The sequence below is a fragment of the Cannabis sativa genome, chromosome 2 (genome assembly GCF_029168945.1).
Source record: "Cannabis sativa cultivar Pink pepper isolate KNU-18-1 chromosome 2, ASM2916894v1, whole genome shotgun sequence".
NCBI lineage: Eukaryota > Viridiplantae > Streptophyta > Magnoliopsida > Rosales > Cannabaceae > Cannabis > Cannabis sativa.
The window spans coordinates 85353682-85369855 of NC_083602.1; the positions used below are offsets into that span (position 1 = coordinate 85353682).

Genomic DNA, 16174 nt, shown 5'->3' on the forward strand with positions numbered 1-16174 from the left:
GGTTGTTACCCTGGTTGAACCCATAATTGTTGTTGTTGTTCTGTGAATAATTTCCAATGGCTTTAGCTTCATCCATTGGCAAATCATCCACATCAGCTTGGCATTCTGAAAAGTGATGGCTTCCCCCACATAATTCACACACAACTTGGGCTTGTTTAGCTTGCCCTGCAATTATCTTTGTCAATGCCTCAACCTGTGCTGTCAACTTGGTGATGGCATCGACCTCTAACACACCAGCTACTTTCTTTGATTGACTCCTCTCTGTTGGCCACTGTTGATTGTTTAGAGCCATCTCCTCTAATAGATCATATGCCTCATTAGCACTCTTCCTCATAAAGGCTCCCCCAGCTGCAGCATCTATTAAAGTTCTTGTATTTCCTACCAACCCATTGTAGAAGTTGTGGACCAAAGATCCACTTCTCTATACCATGGTGAGGGCACTTTCTGATCAAATCTTTAAACCTCTCCCAAGCCTCATGGAGAGATTCATTATCTTGTTGGAGAAAATTATTAATTTCTCCTCTCGCCTTTGCGTACTTGGTCTGGAGGAAAGAACTTTGACAAGAATTTCGTTGCCGCATCATTCCAGTGGCAATAGAGTTGGGTGGCAAGGAGTTTAGCCAACTCTTGGCTCGCTCTCTAAGAGAGAATGGGAACAAGCTCACGAATAGCATCATCACTAACTCCATTAACTTTAAAGGTTTCACAAAGTTCCATGAAATTAGAGAGATGCAGTTAGGATCTTCGAAGGGAGGCCACCAAACTGAACTGAAGATTGCACCATCTGCAGTATGGCAGGTTTGATCTCAAAGTTGTTTGCTTCCACTGCCGGTGGTCTGATACATGACTGCACTCCCGTCAGAGTAGGGAGAATGTAATCTCTCAAGCTGCGGCCATTAGCTTGATCTTCTACTGCGCCACCATTGTTACCGTTATTGCCTCCATTGTTTGCAGCATTGGCAGCCATGATGTCTGAAGTTTCAGCAGTTGCTGAAACTCCCTCTTGCCTCTTGTTCTTTCTGTTTCTTCTACAAGTTTTCTCGATTTCGGGATCAACTGGCAATATCACTGCTTGTCCTTGACGGCGCATACACTTATGATTCCTGAAATAAATCAAGAAAATATTGCAAGAAAAAGGTTAGAAAAATCAGCAAGAGAAAATATACCAAAGTAGAAGTTAGTATAATTTTGTGTAATATCAATCTTTAAACAATTCCCCGGCAACGGCGCCAAAAACTTGTTACGAAAATTCTGTTTATTACGCAAGTGTACGTATCAAGTAGTATCTCACGCAAGTGAGGTCGAACCACAGGGAATTGGATTGAGTACTACTAAATTATAATTATGATTCTATTTGGTAGAATAATAAGTTGCAATTTTAAAAGTAAATAACGCAGAAATTAAAGAGAAAATAAACGAAGATTAATCAAGATGAGAGATTAGGGAGGTGAATCCTGTTGATAAGTTACCTATGTTATTACCTAACTGCTATCCTTATCTCAATGTGAAAGACAGATTATAAATTAACCTAACTCTTTTCAGATCTTTTAGGTTCTAAATAATATGTTCTCTAATTAACTTCTTAATTAGATCAACACAAAATCAGCATTAAGCAATAATCTATTAGTCACTAGGCTATGTAAATACTTTCGTTTTACATCAAAACCTAGACTATCCAAATTTTAGCATTCCTAATTCTCACTTTTCAGATTTCGAATTAGGATCATAGAGCATGTAAAAGGTGATCAAGCTTACACATGTAATTAAACACAAATAAAGATAGTATTCACACATAAGATGAAGGAATGGCAATTATTTATTAACTAGGCATAAACTTAAACAACATTCATCATCCTCCCTTATTGGGAAATTTAGCTCATAATAACTCTAAAAACATCCATGATTAATTCAGAATTAAAAACAAACATAAAGATGAATAAAAAGGGTAAAAGAAAGAAACTAGAAGTTGGTATCGCTCCGGGTCTTCAAGATAGCTTCCTCTCCACTTTGCCTCCACTATTAGGTCTGTGTTTGCTTGCCTTTGACCTTCAATGTCGTATTCCTTATATAGGGATAAGTGGTGAGCCTCCAATTGAGTGAAAAATCAAAATTAGGTCAAATCTGCGATTTCCGTACATAGTCGCGACTAGCACACAAGCTGGTCGCGACTACAGGCAAAACTCGAAAAACCGAGTTTCTGCCAATCTTACGAAGTCGCGACCTGGGTCGCGACCAGGAAAAAGGGTCGCGACCAGGCTCATCAGAGGTCGCGACTACTGATGCTTCAGGAACCAAATTTTCCAATTTTTCCAGGTTTTTCCCAGTTTTTCGCCATTTGACTGAATTCGAACTTTAACACCCCGGGAACCTGAAATAATGAAAATCAAGCGTAAAACTGCTCCAAAAGACACCAATAGACGAAATAATGCTAACTTTAAAGACCCGAAATATAGGTTAATTATAACCTAACACCTATAATACGAGGAACATGAAGTTTTGTTAAGTCCATAGAATAGACTTATAAACGAAAATTTCCTTTTATGTCCTTGTAATAGAAAACTTAAGGTTACTCCATGTGAATGGATTAAACAATAGTTCTTTTGGCTTTCTTCTTAGTTTCTTATCTTGACAATCCATTACTTGTTTAAACTCACAATGGATTTTAATCACTAGTGTCTCCCAAGTCATAAGAAGGTGAATTCCTAGAAACTCTCCCACTACGACAAGGTACTTTGAATTATGTCTAAGAAAACTAAATGGTATTAACCTCTTCGGTTGTGACAAGACAACAGAGGTAGTGGGATCATCATATGTCAAATAAGATGATAGAACACTTTTGGAATCAAGAATTAAATATCTCCTTTATATGCTACTTTATTTTCAGACTTAGTCATTTTCTTAGAAAAGTAGTATTTGTTTAAACAAACACTTTCTTATCTATTGACTATGGGATGGTCCACCCCTAATCACTTAGAATAGCTAACAAACCATGGTTAACAGTTCTAGCTTTTCTTAAGATTTTGATTAGGTCATCCATGAATCTAGTAATGGTTTACATTAAGTATACAACCATTACATCATTCTGAAATTGTATTACCATAGAAGAATTTAGGCAACGCTAGTAACTAATCATCAATATGCAACTCGAAATTTCTGGGGAGGTAAGTTTGGATATAATTCAAAAATCAATTTAATGATCTTTGAACTGCATATCTACTAACTATTTCTCCACCCCTATCAGTGCGCAAGATCTTTAACCACTTACCTTAATGGATTTAACCATTGCTAGAAATTTAAGAAATTTTTCAAACATTTCAAATTTCTTTGCATAAGGTATAATCTAGAGTGATCGTTTTGAGAATACAACGAAAAACTCATATCCACCCCTGAATGTATATCCATCTGTGAATGAGATGAACTACTTTCAGTGGATATAGGCATATTAACTCTTTGTAGAGATTGATCTTTTCAAAACCACTATGAACAAGATACAAATGCCATAGCTTAAAAAAAATGTGGTAGTGTCTTTTGATGACTTAGGTTTAGTTACATCAAAGAGTTCTTAGAATACTACAAGTGGATCCTGGTCACAGAATACCTAACTCATATTCCATACAGTTTTAATTCATTAATAGAAGATGGATATTAAACACTTGAGAAAGTGTAACTGTATTGTATCCTGGAATTAGACATATAAGAAAATTTCTGTTTGGAATCTAAAATTAAAGCCAAAGACTTAAATTTTTACCAAATATTATGAGTAATTCTATCTTGGACCACCACTACTAATTTAACTCTAAGTCTGATTTGCCCATACAAGTAGGAGATTTCTAAGATTGAGGATTTATATCAATTGGGAATAGAATTTCGGGATTATAATTGTTGACCGAGGTTTTCGGCAACTATTAAAATATGATTATAATAAAGAGCTGTAAGAAAGTGAGATGAAGATTTTTTACGTGGTTGGGGCGTTAATGAGCCTTAGTCCACGAGCCTCTGTTATTAATGGATGTATTTAATACAGATTCTACACTTGAGAGAATGTTTTTCTCTTAAATACAGAGAATGTTCTTGGTGAGTATTTTCTCTTCTTGCTCTTTTGCAAACCAAGATTCTCGACCCCATTAAATGAGCTTGAGGGGGTATTTATAGTGTGTTGGTGGGGTAATCCCTAGAATTGTTCTTACACATGTGTCTGTAAGTATCCATAAAGTTGGGCATTTCCGATGAATATACCATGGGTGATGCATGGTCAAATCCCTAGGTGTTGTAGGGCTTTTATGAAGAATGTCCTTTTTGCCTTGTGATTGACGTGACTCTTCACAGAGTAGCCGTCCCTAGAGTTAAATGATCATTACTGTAGCGCTGCTGTTTGGGGGTTGTGCCGTCAGACTTTATTGCGTGTTACAGTCCCAACACGCTTCCTCCCATGCAGCATTAAATGCGACTTGATTGCTCGGGAGAGACCTGACATATCCCGGAGAGCCTTCACGCTATACTAGCTTCCTGGAGTACCTTGTACTCCGGGTGCCTCCTCCGGGACCCATGCTAACAGCGCTTCCTTGTGGCGCACAAAGACTTAGTAAATGTTTACAAGTTATCTGATCCACGTGTCCCCTCTCGACTGGTCCACGTATTTTGGGCGAATTCTGGAGCAACATTTACCCCCCAAGCCTTGTTTACTTAGTAAAAATAAACCAAGGCTTGTTCAAGTGTCTCCGGTCGACTCCTCGTTTCCCTAGCTCAAGCCTCGAGCGCGCGGGGGCGAATTAAATGATGTCATTTAATGCAGCGATTGGCTTTTTGCAGGAATGTCTCCAGCCGCCTCCTCGGTCTTCTGATACGAACTTGGGGCGCGTGGAGGTGCGTCTGATAATGGCATTAAATGCAGCGATTCGCTTTTGCAGAGGTCGATTCGTTTCACGCCCCATGATTGATGCGGCGCATTAATGGTGTCAGACGGATACTCAAACGTTTCCACCGCCTTAATGGTAGATTGATCTAGTCCGTTGATTTTCAGGAATTCGAATCGTGCGTCTCCCCCACCGTGCGATTGGTAGGTGATGACGCCTGTTCCTCATGCGTTTTTGCCTATAAAAGCCACCACCTTTCCTTCATTTCGGTTACTTTCCATTCCTTGCCATTTCTGCTCGAATTTCCCAGAGAGAAAATTCCTCAAATTAGCATGAACTGCTTTAATACTTAAACACTTCTTTCAGTCTTCCAGCGTTTGACTTCGCCAGTTCTTCTCAACTTTCACTCAACCACATTCAGTACCCCCAGTTCAACGATCTACTGTAAGTTTCTTGCATTCTTAGATAATAACATGCTTATATTTACTTCGTTCGTTTTCTGGGTTCGTACTTAGAGGCTTCTGGGTGTGTGAGTGTTTAAGTTCTTTGAGTTCTGCTTTATGTTTACTGTGTTAGTTGTAGAATCGCCATTATCATGCCCCTGTTGTAGTTATACAGCTTTGTTTGAAGAGGGCCATGTGTCCTTCGTTTAACAATTGCTTAGGGCATAGGAAGGCTTTTCTCTTTTCTTTTTCTTTTTGCAAAACCACTTTCTGCGATTTCACTGCACCCGACACATGTTCAGGGATTCTCTCCAGAGTTTCCCATGTGACACGTGTCCGGAGGGGGCCTCTTTCCAGCGGTTAGGGGACCCCCACTCCCTTTTTCTTGATTTAGGGTTTGGTATGGGACCTAACTGCTTGACTTTTCTTTTTCCCTTTTTGTCTTTCTCAGAACACAAAATGTCTGCTTCTGGCTCAAAATCTTCGAAGAAGAAAGGGAAAGGCATGGCCACGCTGGAAGAGGTTTCTCTGGGACCCGTTGCCCAGGAGGGGTATAAATCCCGTGCAACTGGTTGGGAAGCGGCCGAGCTTCGATCAACCCTGACTTGTCCTCACCAGCTGGAGAACATTATTAATGTGGCTGGGATCAAACCCTCCACCTCAGGGACCTTTCATCGGCCTCCTCGTGACTCGGAGACGCCTAATCATAACTATGACGGCTTCGGGGCTTGGAGTCAGACCCATTTGATGACCGGTGCCATGCTCCCGCTCCAAGATTACTTTGTTAATTTTCTTGTATTTGTCGGCCTTGCGCCATACCAACTTATTCCTCAAGCTTACCGCCTGCTTTCAGGCTTATTTATTTTTTACACCGCCCGTGGCTGGGGATCTCCCAGCCCGGCGGAGATTTTATATTTTTATGAACTTGTATCCGTCCCCAAGAAAGGGGACAAACTTAAGGATGGTTTTTACGGGTTCCGGATCCACCCTGCTAACGAGGGGGTGGTTCCGTATAATAGGCAGACTCACGTTAAGGAGTACCGCCACCGCTTTTTCTTCTCTTCCGGGTTCAGGGCCGTGGACCACCCGGAGCTTCTCATGGAGTGGGTGCGGATCCCACCTTACCAACGGACACTTCCTACTCAGGCTTTTCTTCGAAGGGCCCAAGCCTTCGCCTCCTATGACCACGCCGATCTTGATGTCGGGGGCTTAGTCACCACGGAGAATTGTAGGAAGGCCAAACTTATCCTTTCTCACCAATCCGTGGATGACTCCAACCTCTCACGGGTCATCTGCCCCAATGTGAGGGCGCCGGTTGCGGAGAAGGCCTTCCGGGATGAGCTCATTGCTACGGTGGAGAAGAAGTACCAAGATTATCTCTACCGGAAGGCCCAGGAGAAGGCGTACTCTAAGGCCCAGGCTGCCTCTGGGAGAGGGCTCCGCGTGGGGAGTCCGGTGGTGCGAAGGAGCCAAGCCATTGCTGGGAAGTCCGAAGCTAAATTTTTTGACAAGATACTTCAAGAAGAGATTGGGGATCGTTCTGCCAGGAGGCCCCTTCGTCTTGAAGACTCTTCCGAGAAGCAGACTTCCCAGCCTCAGCCTTCAGCCCCCGAACCAAACTCGGGTGCTCCCGGTGCTAGCACTTCCGGTGCCGGCGGTAAGTCTCCCTTGATAATTCGCTATGTTCCTTCCGTTGATGAATATACCAGTCATAGGCCCGTAGAGTTCGACGAGCGTCTTCGTAGATTTAAGATGCCGTTGACCCGGTGGGGGGATCGTTTGAAGGAATTTTATTTTACGAACTTAGGAGATTACCTAGGTCGGTCCCGGATGGGCTCCGGCCCTCCGGAACCTATTCCCTTAGGTCCATCACCATAGCGTCCAGCTGGTTTCGGCCCTCGGACAGTTATCTTGGAGATGACGCTGCCAGCATTAAAGTACAGGACTTTGCTAGGGCCGAATTAGGAAGTTTGGGTAGGAGTAGCTTATTTGCTGTATCTTTTATAAGCGGTTCCTCACGAACTTCTAACACTTGCTTATTTTTTGGCACAGGTACCTCCATGGATGCCATCCTGGAACAGCTTGCCGGGGTTCATACTCCCGTGGCTCCTCCGGCTTTCACCCCCTCTCCCCCGGCCCCTTCCTTGAAGGTTTCTTCCGGCGCTCCGCCCGAAACCATTGACTTAGTGGATGACGAGGAGGGGCTTCCGGGAGAAGGCCAAGGGAAGAGGTGGGACTTCTCGGAGGAAGCCGTCGAGGGCGCAGGAGAGCCTCAGGCCCTTCCGGAGGTAGCAGAGGAGGACGAGGAGGAGCCTGAAGCGGCTCTGATTCGCAAGCGTAAGGGCAAGATGATTGCCCAGGACGAGCCGAAGAGGCCTCGGAGGGCCGACACTCCTGCCCATGGCTTAGACGGCGGGGTCTCCCCGATGGAGGAAAATCCTGCTCCTCCCCATATCGAGCTTACCCCGATTCCGGGGGATGAAGTGAGGCAGGAGCTTCGCATAGCCAAACACAACTATGCTACGGATGAGTACTCCCGGGGGTATGCCGAAGTGGAGGCCCTTAGGAGGATTCTGCGAGCTGAGGTTGAGGCGAGCATCAACCACCCGGAATACCATGATCCGTGGAACCTTAATCTGGACCCCTTAACGGACTGGTTCCGTCCCCTCCTAGGGCCTACCTTGGCTCCTTTTGCCGCGGAGATGACCGGCGAGTTCGCTTCTCAGCTCACACGCTGCGCGCCCAAGCAGTTTGCCACTTGTGCTTCCCTGAACTCCATCTTCCAGGTCCAGGACCTCAGCCATTCTCTCACGGTGGTAAGTACTTTGCAATTTTTGCGTTTCCTTTTTGTTGTTTGTATTTTGTTTTCCTCCTTTGAGAAATTTTTTCTTATACTTTGTTATGGCTCAGCTTGCTGCTGAGGCTGGCCGCCTCTCCAGGAACATCATAAACCATGGCTTCACTCTGTCCGACTTTGGGGACATGAATGACGTCAGGAAGGTCCTCCAAGACCTCACAGCGGAGAGGCAGATCTACCAGGAGGCTGCTGAGCGCCAGGAGGCAGCGGCCAAGGCCAAGGAAGAGGAGGCCAAACGGAGGGAGGCTCAGGCGGAGGCCATTATCCAGGATGAGGCTCAGCGGAGCGACAGGATGGAGGCCCATCACCAGGAGGAACTAAGGGCTCAAACCGAGGCTGCTGAGAAGGCCAGGCGAGACCTCCGGGAGGCCAGGGAGGCTTTGGATGAAATGGTCGCCAAGGTGAGATCTTTAGAAGAGACTCACCAATCGGACATTGAATCCAAGGCCGCTCTAGCTGCGGAGTTGAAGGAGCTTAGGGACTTCAAAGAACAATCCACCAGGAAGGCCAAGAGGGCCGAGCTCCTTTCTCCTGTTTCCTGCGCCCGGTGCCCGAAGCGCTTTGATGATGGTGTCTATATGGCTTGGGCCACCAATGACCAGAGTATCAAGCTTACTTTTTATCCCAAACCCGAGGAGATGATTGCCAGATTTCGGGAAAAGAAGAAGAAGCTTGATGCTGCGCTTGAGGCACGGATTGGGCCTCGTCTTCCTCCGCGGGCTGACTGAGCTGCCGTGTTATTGACCCAGATTCTACCCGTTTCTTTTATAGCTCCCTTTTTTTCTTTTTGTTTGTACATATTTGCTGCTGCCTTAGAACAATTTACATATAGGCGGCAGCTTTCATTTGAAGGGGAGACAATTATATTTTAAGTCCTGTCCCCGGGCCATTTATATGTATATGACCTGCCCTTTGGGCCAGGATATTTTTTATGCGATCTTTATTCGTCATACTTATATATTTTAACCTGTCCTTTGGCTCAGGGTTTTTACACTTATGCTTTTTATTTTTGTGCATACTTTTTGACCTGCCCTTTGGGTCAGGATATTTTACTTTTGACCTGCCCTTTGGGTCAGGATATTTTACTTAGTTTGTTTTTGTTTGTCCGTGCGGTATACCCTAGTACCCCCCTGAGTGGCATAGAAACTTTGTTTTTAAGGCACTCAGTTTTATTTAATATAGAGGAGGCATACATTTGGACGGTACAAACCCTTTGAACAAAATCTAAGTTTAATTCGCTACTGGTAATATTTTCTGAGGTGATCGGCATTCCAGGCTCTTGGGACAGTAGTTCCGTCCATTCTTTTCAGTTTGTAAGTGCCAGAACCGATTTCGTCCTCGATTTCATATGGTCCTTCCCAATTTGGTCCAAGTACCCCCACTCCGGGTTCTTGGGTGGCTGGAAAAACCCTTCGTAGGACCAAATCCCCAATAGCGAATTTTCTATTTTTAACCTTGGAGTTAAAATACTTGGTCACCTTCTTTTGATAAGCAGCCATCCGTATTTGAGACTCATCCCGGAGTTCTTCGACTTGATCCAAAGCCTCTTGGAGCAGTGCCTGATTGGTGGCCGGATCATAAGTCGTCCTCCTGTGGGATGGGAATAATGTTACCACCGGGACCATTGCTTCACAACCGTACGCCATTGAGAACGGCGAGTGACCGGTTGTGGTTCTGGGGGTCGTCCGGTAGGCCCACAATACCCTTGGCAATTCTTCAGGCCAGTAGCTTCTTTTTCAAGGTGACCTTTAGGATTTTATTGACTGCTTCCGCCTGGCCGTTTGTTTGGGGCCGGGCTACCGCGGAGAAGCTTTTTACCACTCCGTGTTGGTTGCAAAAGTCAGTAAATTCCTCGCAATCAAATTGCTTTCCATTGTCTGAGACTATTTTGTGAGGCAAGCCGTATCGACACACTATGTTTTTAATAACAAAGTCCAATGCCTTCTTAGCAGTTATTGTCTTCATAGGCTCAGCCTCTGTCCATTTGGTGAAGTAGTCCACTGCTACTATTGCATACTTTACCCCTCCTTTTCCCGTAGGTAGAGATCCGATGAGATCTATTCCCCAGACCGCGAAGGGCCAGGGGCTGGTCATCAAAGTGATCTCATTTGGAGGAGCTCTCGGTATGTTCGCGTACCTTTGGCACGAGTCACACTTTTGGACATAGTCTATACAATCTTTTTTCATTGTTGGCCAGAAGTACCCTTGCCTCAATATTTTCTTTGAGAGGCTGGGTCCTCCCGTATGATCTCCACCGAACCCTTCATGGACCTCCAGCATAATTTGTCTAGCTTCAGGGTCCGATACACACCTTAAATAAGGCATGCTGAGTCCTCTCCGGTAGAGAATTTGATCCATCATTACATAACGATGAGCCTGATACTGAATCTTTCGAGACAGTGCCCTCTCTTGGGGCAACTCACCTGTGGTTATGTATTTTATGATGGGGACCATCCAGCTGGGTTCTTGCCCAACCGTTTGTGTGGTCTCTTTTATTTTGATGCTTGGCTCTGCCAAGCGTTCCACTGGTACTACCCCCAGTTCTTCGATTTCACTGTCCGAGGCTAACTTAGCCAGACAGTCCGCATGAGCATTCTTCTCTCGGGGGATTCTTTCTACTTTGTAGTCCGTGAACTCGTGGAGCAGTTCTCGGACTATTGCTACGTACGCGGCCATCCGCTCGCCGCGAGTTTGGTATTCTCCGGAAACTTGGTTTACGACCAGCTGAGAATCACTGTAGACTTCCACTCTCTTGGCTCCTACAGCTTTAGCCAATTTTAGCCCTGCTATCAGGGCCTCATATTCGGCTTCATTATTCGAAGCTGTGAAGTTGAATCGGAGTGCCGCCTGAAGCCGCAATCCAAAGAGGGTGATATCATAGCCACTCCGGCTCCGAACCGTTCTCATTAGAAGCTCCGTCCACAAATACTCTCCAAGTGGGGATTGGTGGTTCCTGTATTGGTCGTTGCCTCGGCTTCATTGCATTCGGTGATGAAGTCTGCCAAGGCTTGGCCTTTTATGGAAATCCGGGGCACGTAATGTAAGTCGAACTGACTCAGCTCCATCGCCCACTTGAGGAGCCTTCCGGATGCTTCAGGCTTCTGGAGAACTTGCCGGAGCGGATGATTGGTCAAGATTCTGATCGGATGGGCTTGGAAGTATGGTCTCAACTTCCTTGATGCCATCAGGAGGCAGAATACTAATTTTTCAATGACCGGGTACCTTGTCTCGGCCCCTACCATGCGCTTACTAACATAATACACGGGGTGCTGAATTTTTTCTTCCTCCCGGACCAGTGCAGCGCTGACCGCGTGCTCGGAGACGGCCAAGTAAAGGAACAAGTCTTCTCCAAGGACGGGTTTTGATAGGATAGGAGGTTTGGCCATGTGGTCTTTTAACCTTTTGAATGCTTCCTCGCATTCATCTGACCATTCGAACTTTTGGCATTTCTTCAGTATGTTGAAGAAGGGTATGCACTTGTCCGTGGATCGTGAGATAAAGCGGCTCAATGCGGCTACCTTTCCGGTCAAGCTCTGCACGTCCTTATGTTTCTTGGGGGATGGCATGTCCAGGAGAGCTTGGATTTTCTCCGGGTTCGCTTCGATCCCCCTTTGACTGACTATGAAGCCCAGGAATTTTCCCGACTTGACCCCGAAGGTGCATTTTTTCGGATTGAGCTTCATGCCGTATCTCCGGACGACTTCGAAACATTCTTCTAAGTCACTTGCATGGCTGTTGCATGCTTTGGATTTGACGAGCATGTCGTCTACATATACCTCCATGTTTCGTCCCAGGAGGCTTTTAAACATCCGGTTAACCATTCTTTGATAGGTTGCTCCGGCGTTTTTCAGTCCGAAAGGCATGACTAGGTAACGGTATACCCCCTTATCTGGTCCCGAAGCTAGTGCACTCTGGTCCGCCGTATGCATTTTTATTTGGTTGTACCCGCATAGGCATCCATGAAAGACAGCAGCTTAAATCCGGACGTGGCGTCTACCATCTGGTCGATCCTGGGCAGCGGAAAGCAGTCCTTTGGGCAGGCTTTGTTTAGATCTGTGAAATCTATACAAACCCGCCAAGTCCCGTTCGGCTTGGGCACCAGGACCGGATTGGCCAGCCATTCCGGATAGTATACGTCGCGGATCATGCCATTGGACAAAAGTTTGTCCACCTCTTTCTCTAAGGCCTCGGCTTTCACCGAGTCGAGCGGGCGTCTCTTTTGCTGTACAGGGGGCATGTCCGGGTTGACATTGAGTACATGGGTGATGACATGAGGGGCCGATGTCTGGTCATGTCTTCTTGGCGCCACGCAAAGATGTCGATGGCGCCCTTCAGTGTTTTTATTATTTTGTCTTTTTCCTCCGGATCTAGGCTCTTCCCTATCCGGAGTACTTTGGTGGAGTCGTCGTCGCACACTGGTATTTCTTCGACGTCCTCCATTGGTTCCACGACCCTTTCGGACCCTATGCGAGGATCCAACTCATCCTCTTCAGCCTTCTCTATCTCAGGGGGCCCCCGGACCGTGAGTACAGGTAAGTGGGTGGCAACATTGTAACATTGCCTGGCCTCTCCCTGATTTCCCCTCACCGTTCCGACTCCGGCTTCCCGGGTAGGGAATTTTAGGCACGTATGCTCGGATCGAAGTAATTGCGCCAAAGTCGACGAGGGCCTGGTCGGCCTAGGATTGCGTTGTAGGCCGTTGGACGGCCTACCACCACGAAGGTGCAATACTTGAATGTGCTTTGGGGGGTATCCGGGCACAGGTAACCGGGAGCTCGACTTTTCCCATCGGGATTAGCGTCGTCCCGTTAAACCCCGTGAGCTGCGATCCACTAGGCGAGAGGTCCCGGTCGGTCAACCCTATCGCAGTGAAGGCTTCTTTGAAGAGCAAGTTCACGGAACTCCCATTGTCAATCAGGACCCTAGCCACCACCTTATTTGCGATGGGGGTCTCTATGACCAGCGGGTCGTGGTGAGGAAAACGCACCGTCTTGGCGTCTTCTTCCGTGAACGTTATGGGCTGGTCCATTAGCCGAGGCCTTTGAGCCGGGAGTTGAGTAACCTCCCACACCTCACTGTGTCTTGCGGCCTCGGCATATCTTTTTCGCTCCTTGCGAGTGTCTCCTCCGATATGGGGACCTCCGGAGATCATGGCTACCCGTCCATTAGGCCGGGGCGGTAGCCCGGGGATATGCTGGGTGTCACCTGCGGAGCAGTGGAGGCAATACTCTGCTGTACCCCCGGCGTTCCGGAGGCATACCCCCGCCACCTCGCCCCCGGATCTCGTGGGGCAACCTATTTTTGATCCACTCATAGAGGTGGCCCAAACGGATCAAATTTTCAATCTCGTCTTTGAGATTTTTACACTCATTGGTGCTATGACCAATGTCGTTGTGGTACTCGCATCTTTTACTCGGATCTCTCCGGGAGCTATCTTTGTACAACGGCTGGGGCCTCCGGTAGTGTGTATTTTGCCTAGTGGCGAAATATACACGTTCCTGGGAGTCCGTGAGCTCCGTGTACTGAGTATATTGGGGTGTGTACCCCTTCTTTTGGCGCTTCTCTCCCGTTCGGGTGCTGCCCTTGGAGGACCTTTTGCTCCTCGACCCCTGGGTAGGGCCTGTTAAGCTAGCAGTCGGGGCAGCCTATGAAGGAGTTCGTCCATTCACCCCGGACGGGTTGCCGTAATGGGAAGATGCCGGCGCCACAGCTTGACCCTGGCTGTATCCGGGACTAGCGGAGAACTGTATGCCACTTACCGGTGGAGTTGCAGTCGGGACAGTACCCGAGGGCGACACTCCTGGCATGTATCCCGCTATCCCGGTGGGATAGTAGCCTCCGTAAGCCACGATCTGGGCTTCTTCGAGGTTAATATATTTTTGGACTCGCTTCTGGAAGTCCCGAAGGCCGGCGCCGCCTTCTTGCCGCAACTCGTTCCGCAGGGAGTCCCGGTGCGGATTCCCGCTTGGAGAAGCGCAAGCCGTTGTCCGTCGTCGACCTTCTTGGTCTTCGAGGCTTCCTCTCGAACCTCTTGATGTAATTCTTCAAGGTCTCGTGGGCGCTTGCTTGATGTTGGTCAAGGCACTAACCTCCAAGTTGACCTTCCTGGCAGCGACAAATTGTCTCCGGAAGTTGGTTTGGAGTTTGTTCCAGCAACCCACCGATCCTGGTTCCAGTTTTTTGAACCATTCCTCTGTTGATCCGCTCAGAGTGAGGGGGAAGCACAAGCATTTGGCGTCATTGCTGACCCGCATGACTGTCATGACTCGGTTGAACCGTGACAAGTGATCACTGGGGTCGGAGTTCCCAGTATATGCCGCCATTTCGGGCATCTTGAAGTTTTTAGGGAGCTCCACCTCCAGGATATGTTTGGCACAAGGCTCCCGATCCTCACTGTCCGAGTCGGAGTCATCTCCCTTCTGCCTCCGGGAGACTCGAGCAATATCTTTTCAAAGTATGGCAAGTTCCGCCATAATCCCTTCGTTTACAGTACCCGAGGAGACCACGGGCCTGTATCTTTTTTGTTCAAGGTGATCCCGGAGGTCACCTTGATTCCCATTGATTTGATTTCTCAGATCAATGGGAGGACATCTCTGTCCTCTTCTTCCTCTACCCCCTGGTTCATGGTGCACGGAAACGCTTTTCCGGTCCCCTCGATCCTGAGGGCCAAGACTCCCTCTCTGGGGCTTGCCCCTCTGCGGACCTTTCCCTTTAGGGAAATCTGAGCGGACCCTTCGCGGATCCTGCACCTTTTTCTTTCGCCCCGGGGTAGAAGTAGGGTTTTTTGTTTGGTTTTCCTCAGCAGGGTGCCTTATAGGGCTAGGTTCCCTAGGTCTTTGCTGCTGGGAGTTAGGCGAAGACGTCGCTGGCTCCCCGTTGAGCCCAGCTGCCATCGCCTTGGGGTGCACGTGAATACCAGCTGCCTCCATGGCTTTCTGCATGGCTAGCATCACTTCCTGCATTTTTTGATTTTGCACTTTCTGAGCTTCGATCTCTGTTTCATGATCGATAGCTTTTTGTCTAAGGAGCACCAACTCCGAGTAGCTTCCTCCGTCATATGCATACTCGTCGAGGTGTTCCTCGTAGTTCTCGTCGGGAACTATTTCTTCTTCTTCTTCCTCGGACTCCTCTGCTGCCCTTGAGGCTACATCTTCCTCATTGGGGTCTTGAGCGTCTTCTAGAGGGCGAGGATGACGTGCAGCTCTTGTCTCCACCATTGTTGTGAAGTCAAATGCTTGTTATGTAGCAGCTTTCCTCAGCTCTCAATGAAAGCACCAAAATGTTGACCGAGGTTTTCGGCAACTATTAAAATATGATTATAATAAAGAGCTGTAAGAAAGTGAGATGAAGATTTTTTACGTGGTTGGGGCGTTAATGAGCCTTAGTCCACGAGCCTCTGTTATTAATGGATGTATTTAACACAGATTCTACACTTGAGAGAATGTTTTTCTCTTAAATACAGAGAATGTTCTTGGTGAGTATTTTCTCTTCTTGCTCTTTTGCAAACCAAGATTCTCGACCCCATTAAATGAGCTTTGAGGGGGTATTTATAGTGTGTTGGTGGGGTAATCCCTAGAATTGTTCTTACACATGTGTCTGTAAGTATCCATAAAGTTGGGCATTTCCGATGAATATACCATGGGTGATGCATGGTCAAATCCCTAGGTGTTGTAGGGCTTTTATGAAGAATGTCCTTTTTGCCTTGTGATTGACGTGACTCTTCGCAGAGTAGCCGTCGCTAGACTTAAATGATCATTACTGTAGCGCTGCTGTTTGGGAGTTGTGCCGTCAGACTTTATTGCGTGTTACAGTCCCAACACGCTTCCTCCCATGCAGCATTAAATGCGACTTGATTGCTCGGGAGAGACCTGACATATCCCGGAGAGCCTTCACGCTATACTAGCTTCCTGGAGTACCTTGTACTCCGGGTGCCTCCTCCGGGACCCATGCTAACAGCGCTTCCTTGTGGCGCACAAAGACTTAGTAAATGTTTACAAGTTATCCGATCCACGTGTCCCCTC

The 16174-nt window shown here is 47.0% G+C and overlaps 1 non-coding gene across 1 annotated transcript; it reads left to right on the plus strand.

Moving 5' to 3' along the window:
• Positions 1-423: 423 nt before the first annotated feature.
• On the plus strand, positions 424-529 carry LOC133035242 (small nucleolar RNA R71). The gene has a single exon (XR_009686519.1). It is a non-coding gene; the product is annotated as a small nucleolar RNA R71 (small nucleolar RNA).
• The last annotated feature ends 15645 nt before the right edge of the window (positions 530-16174 follow it).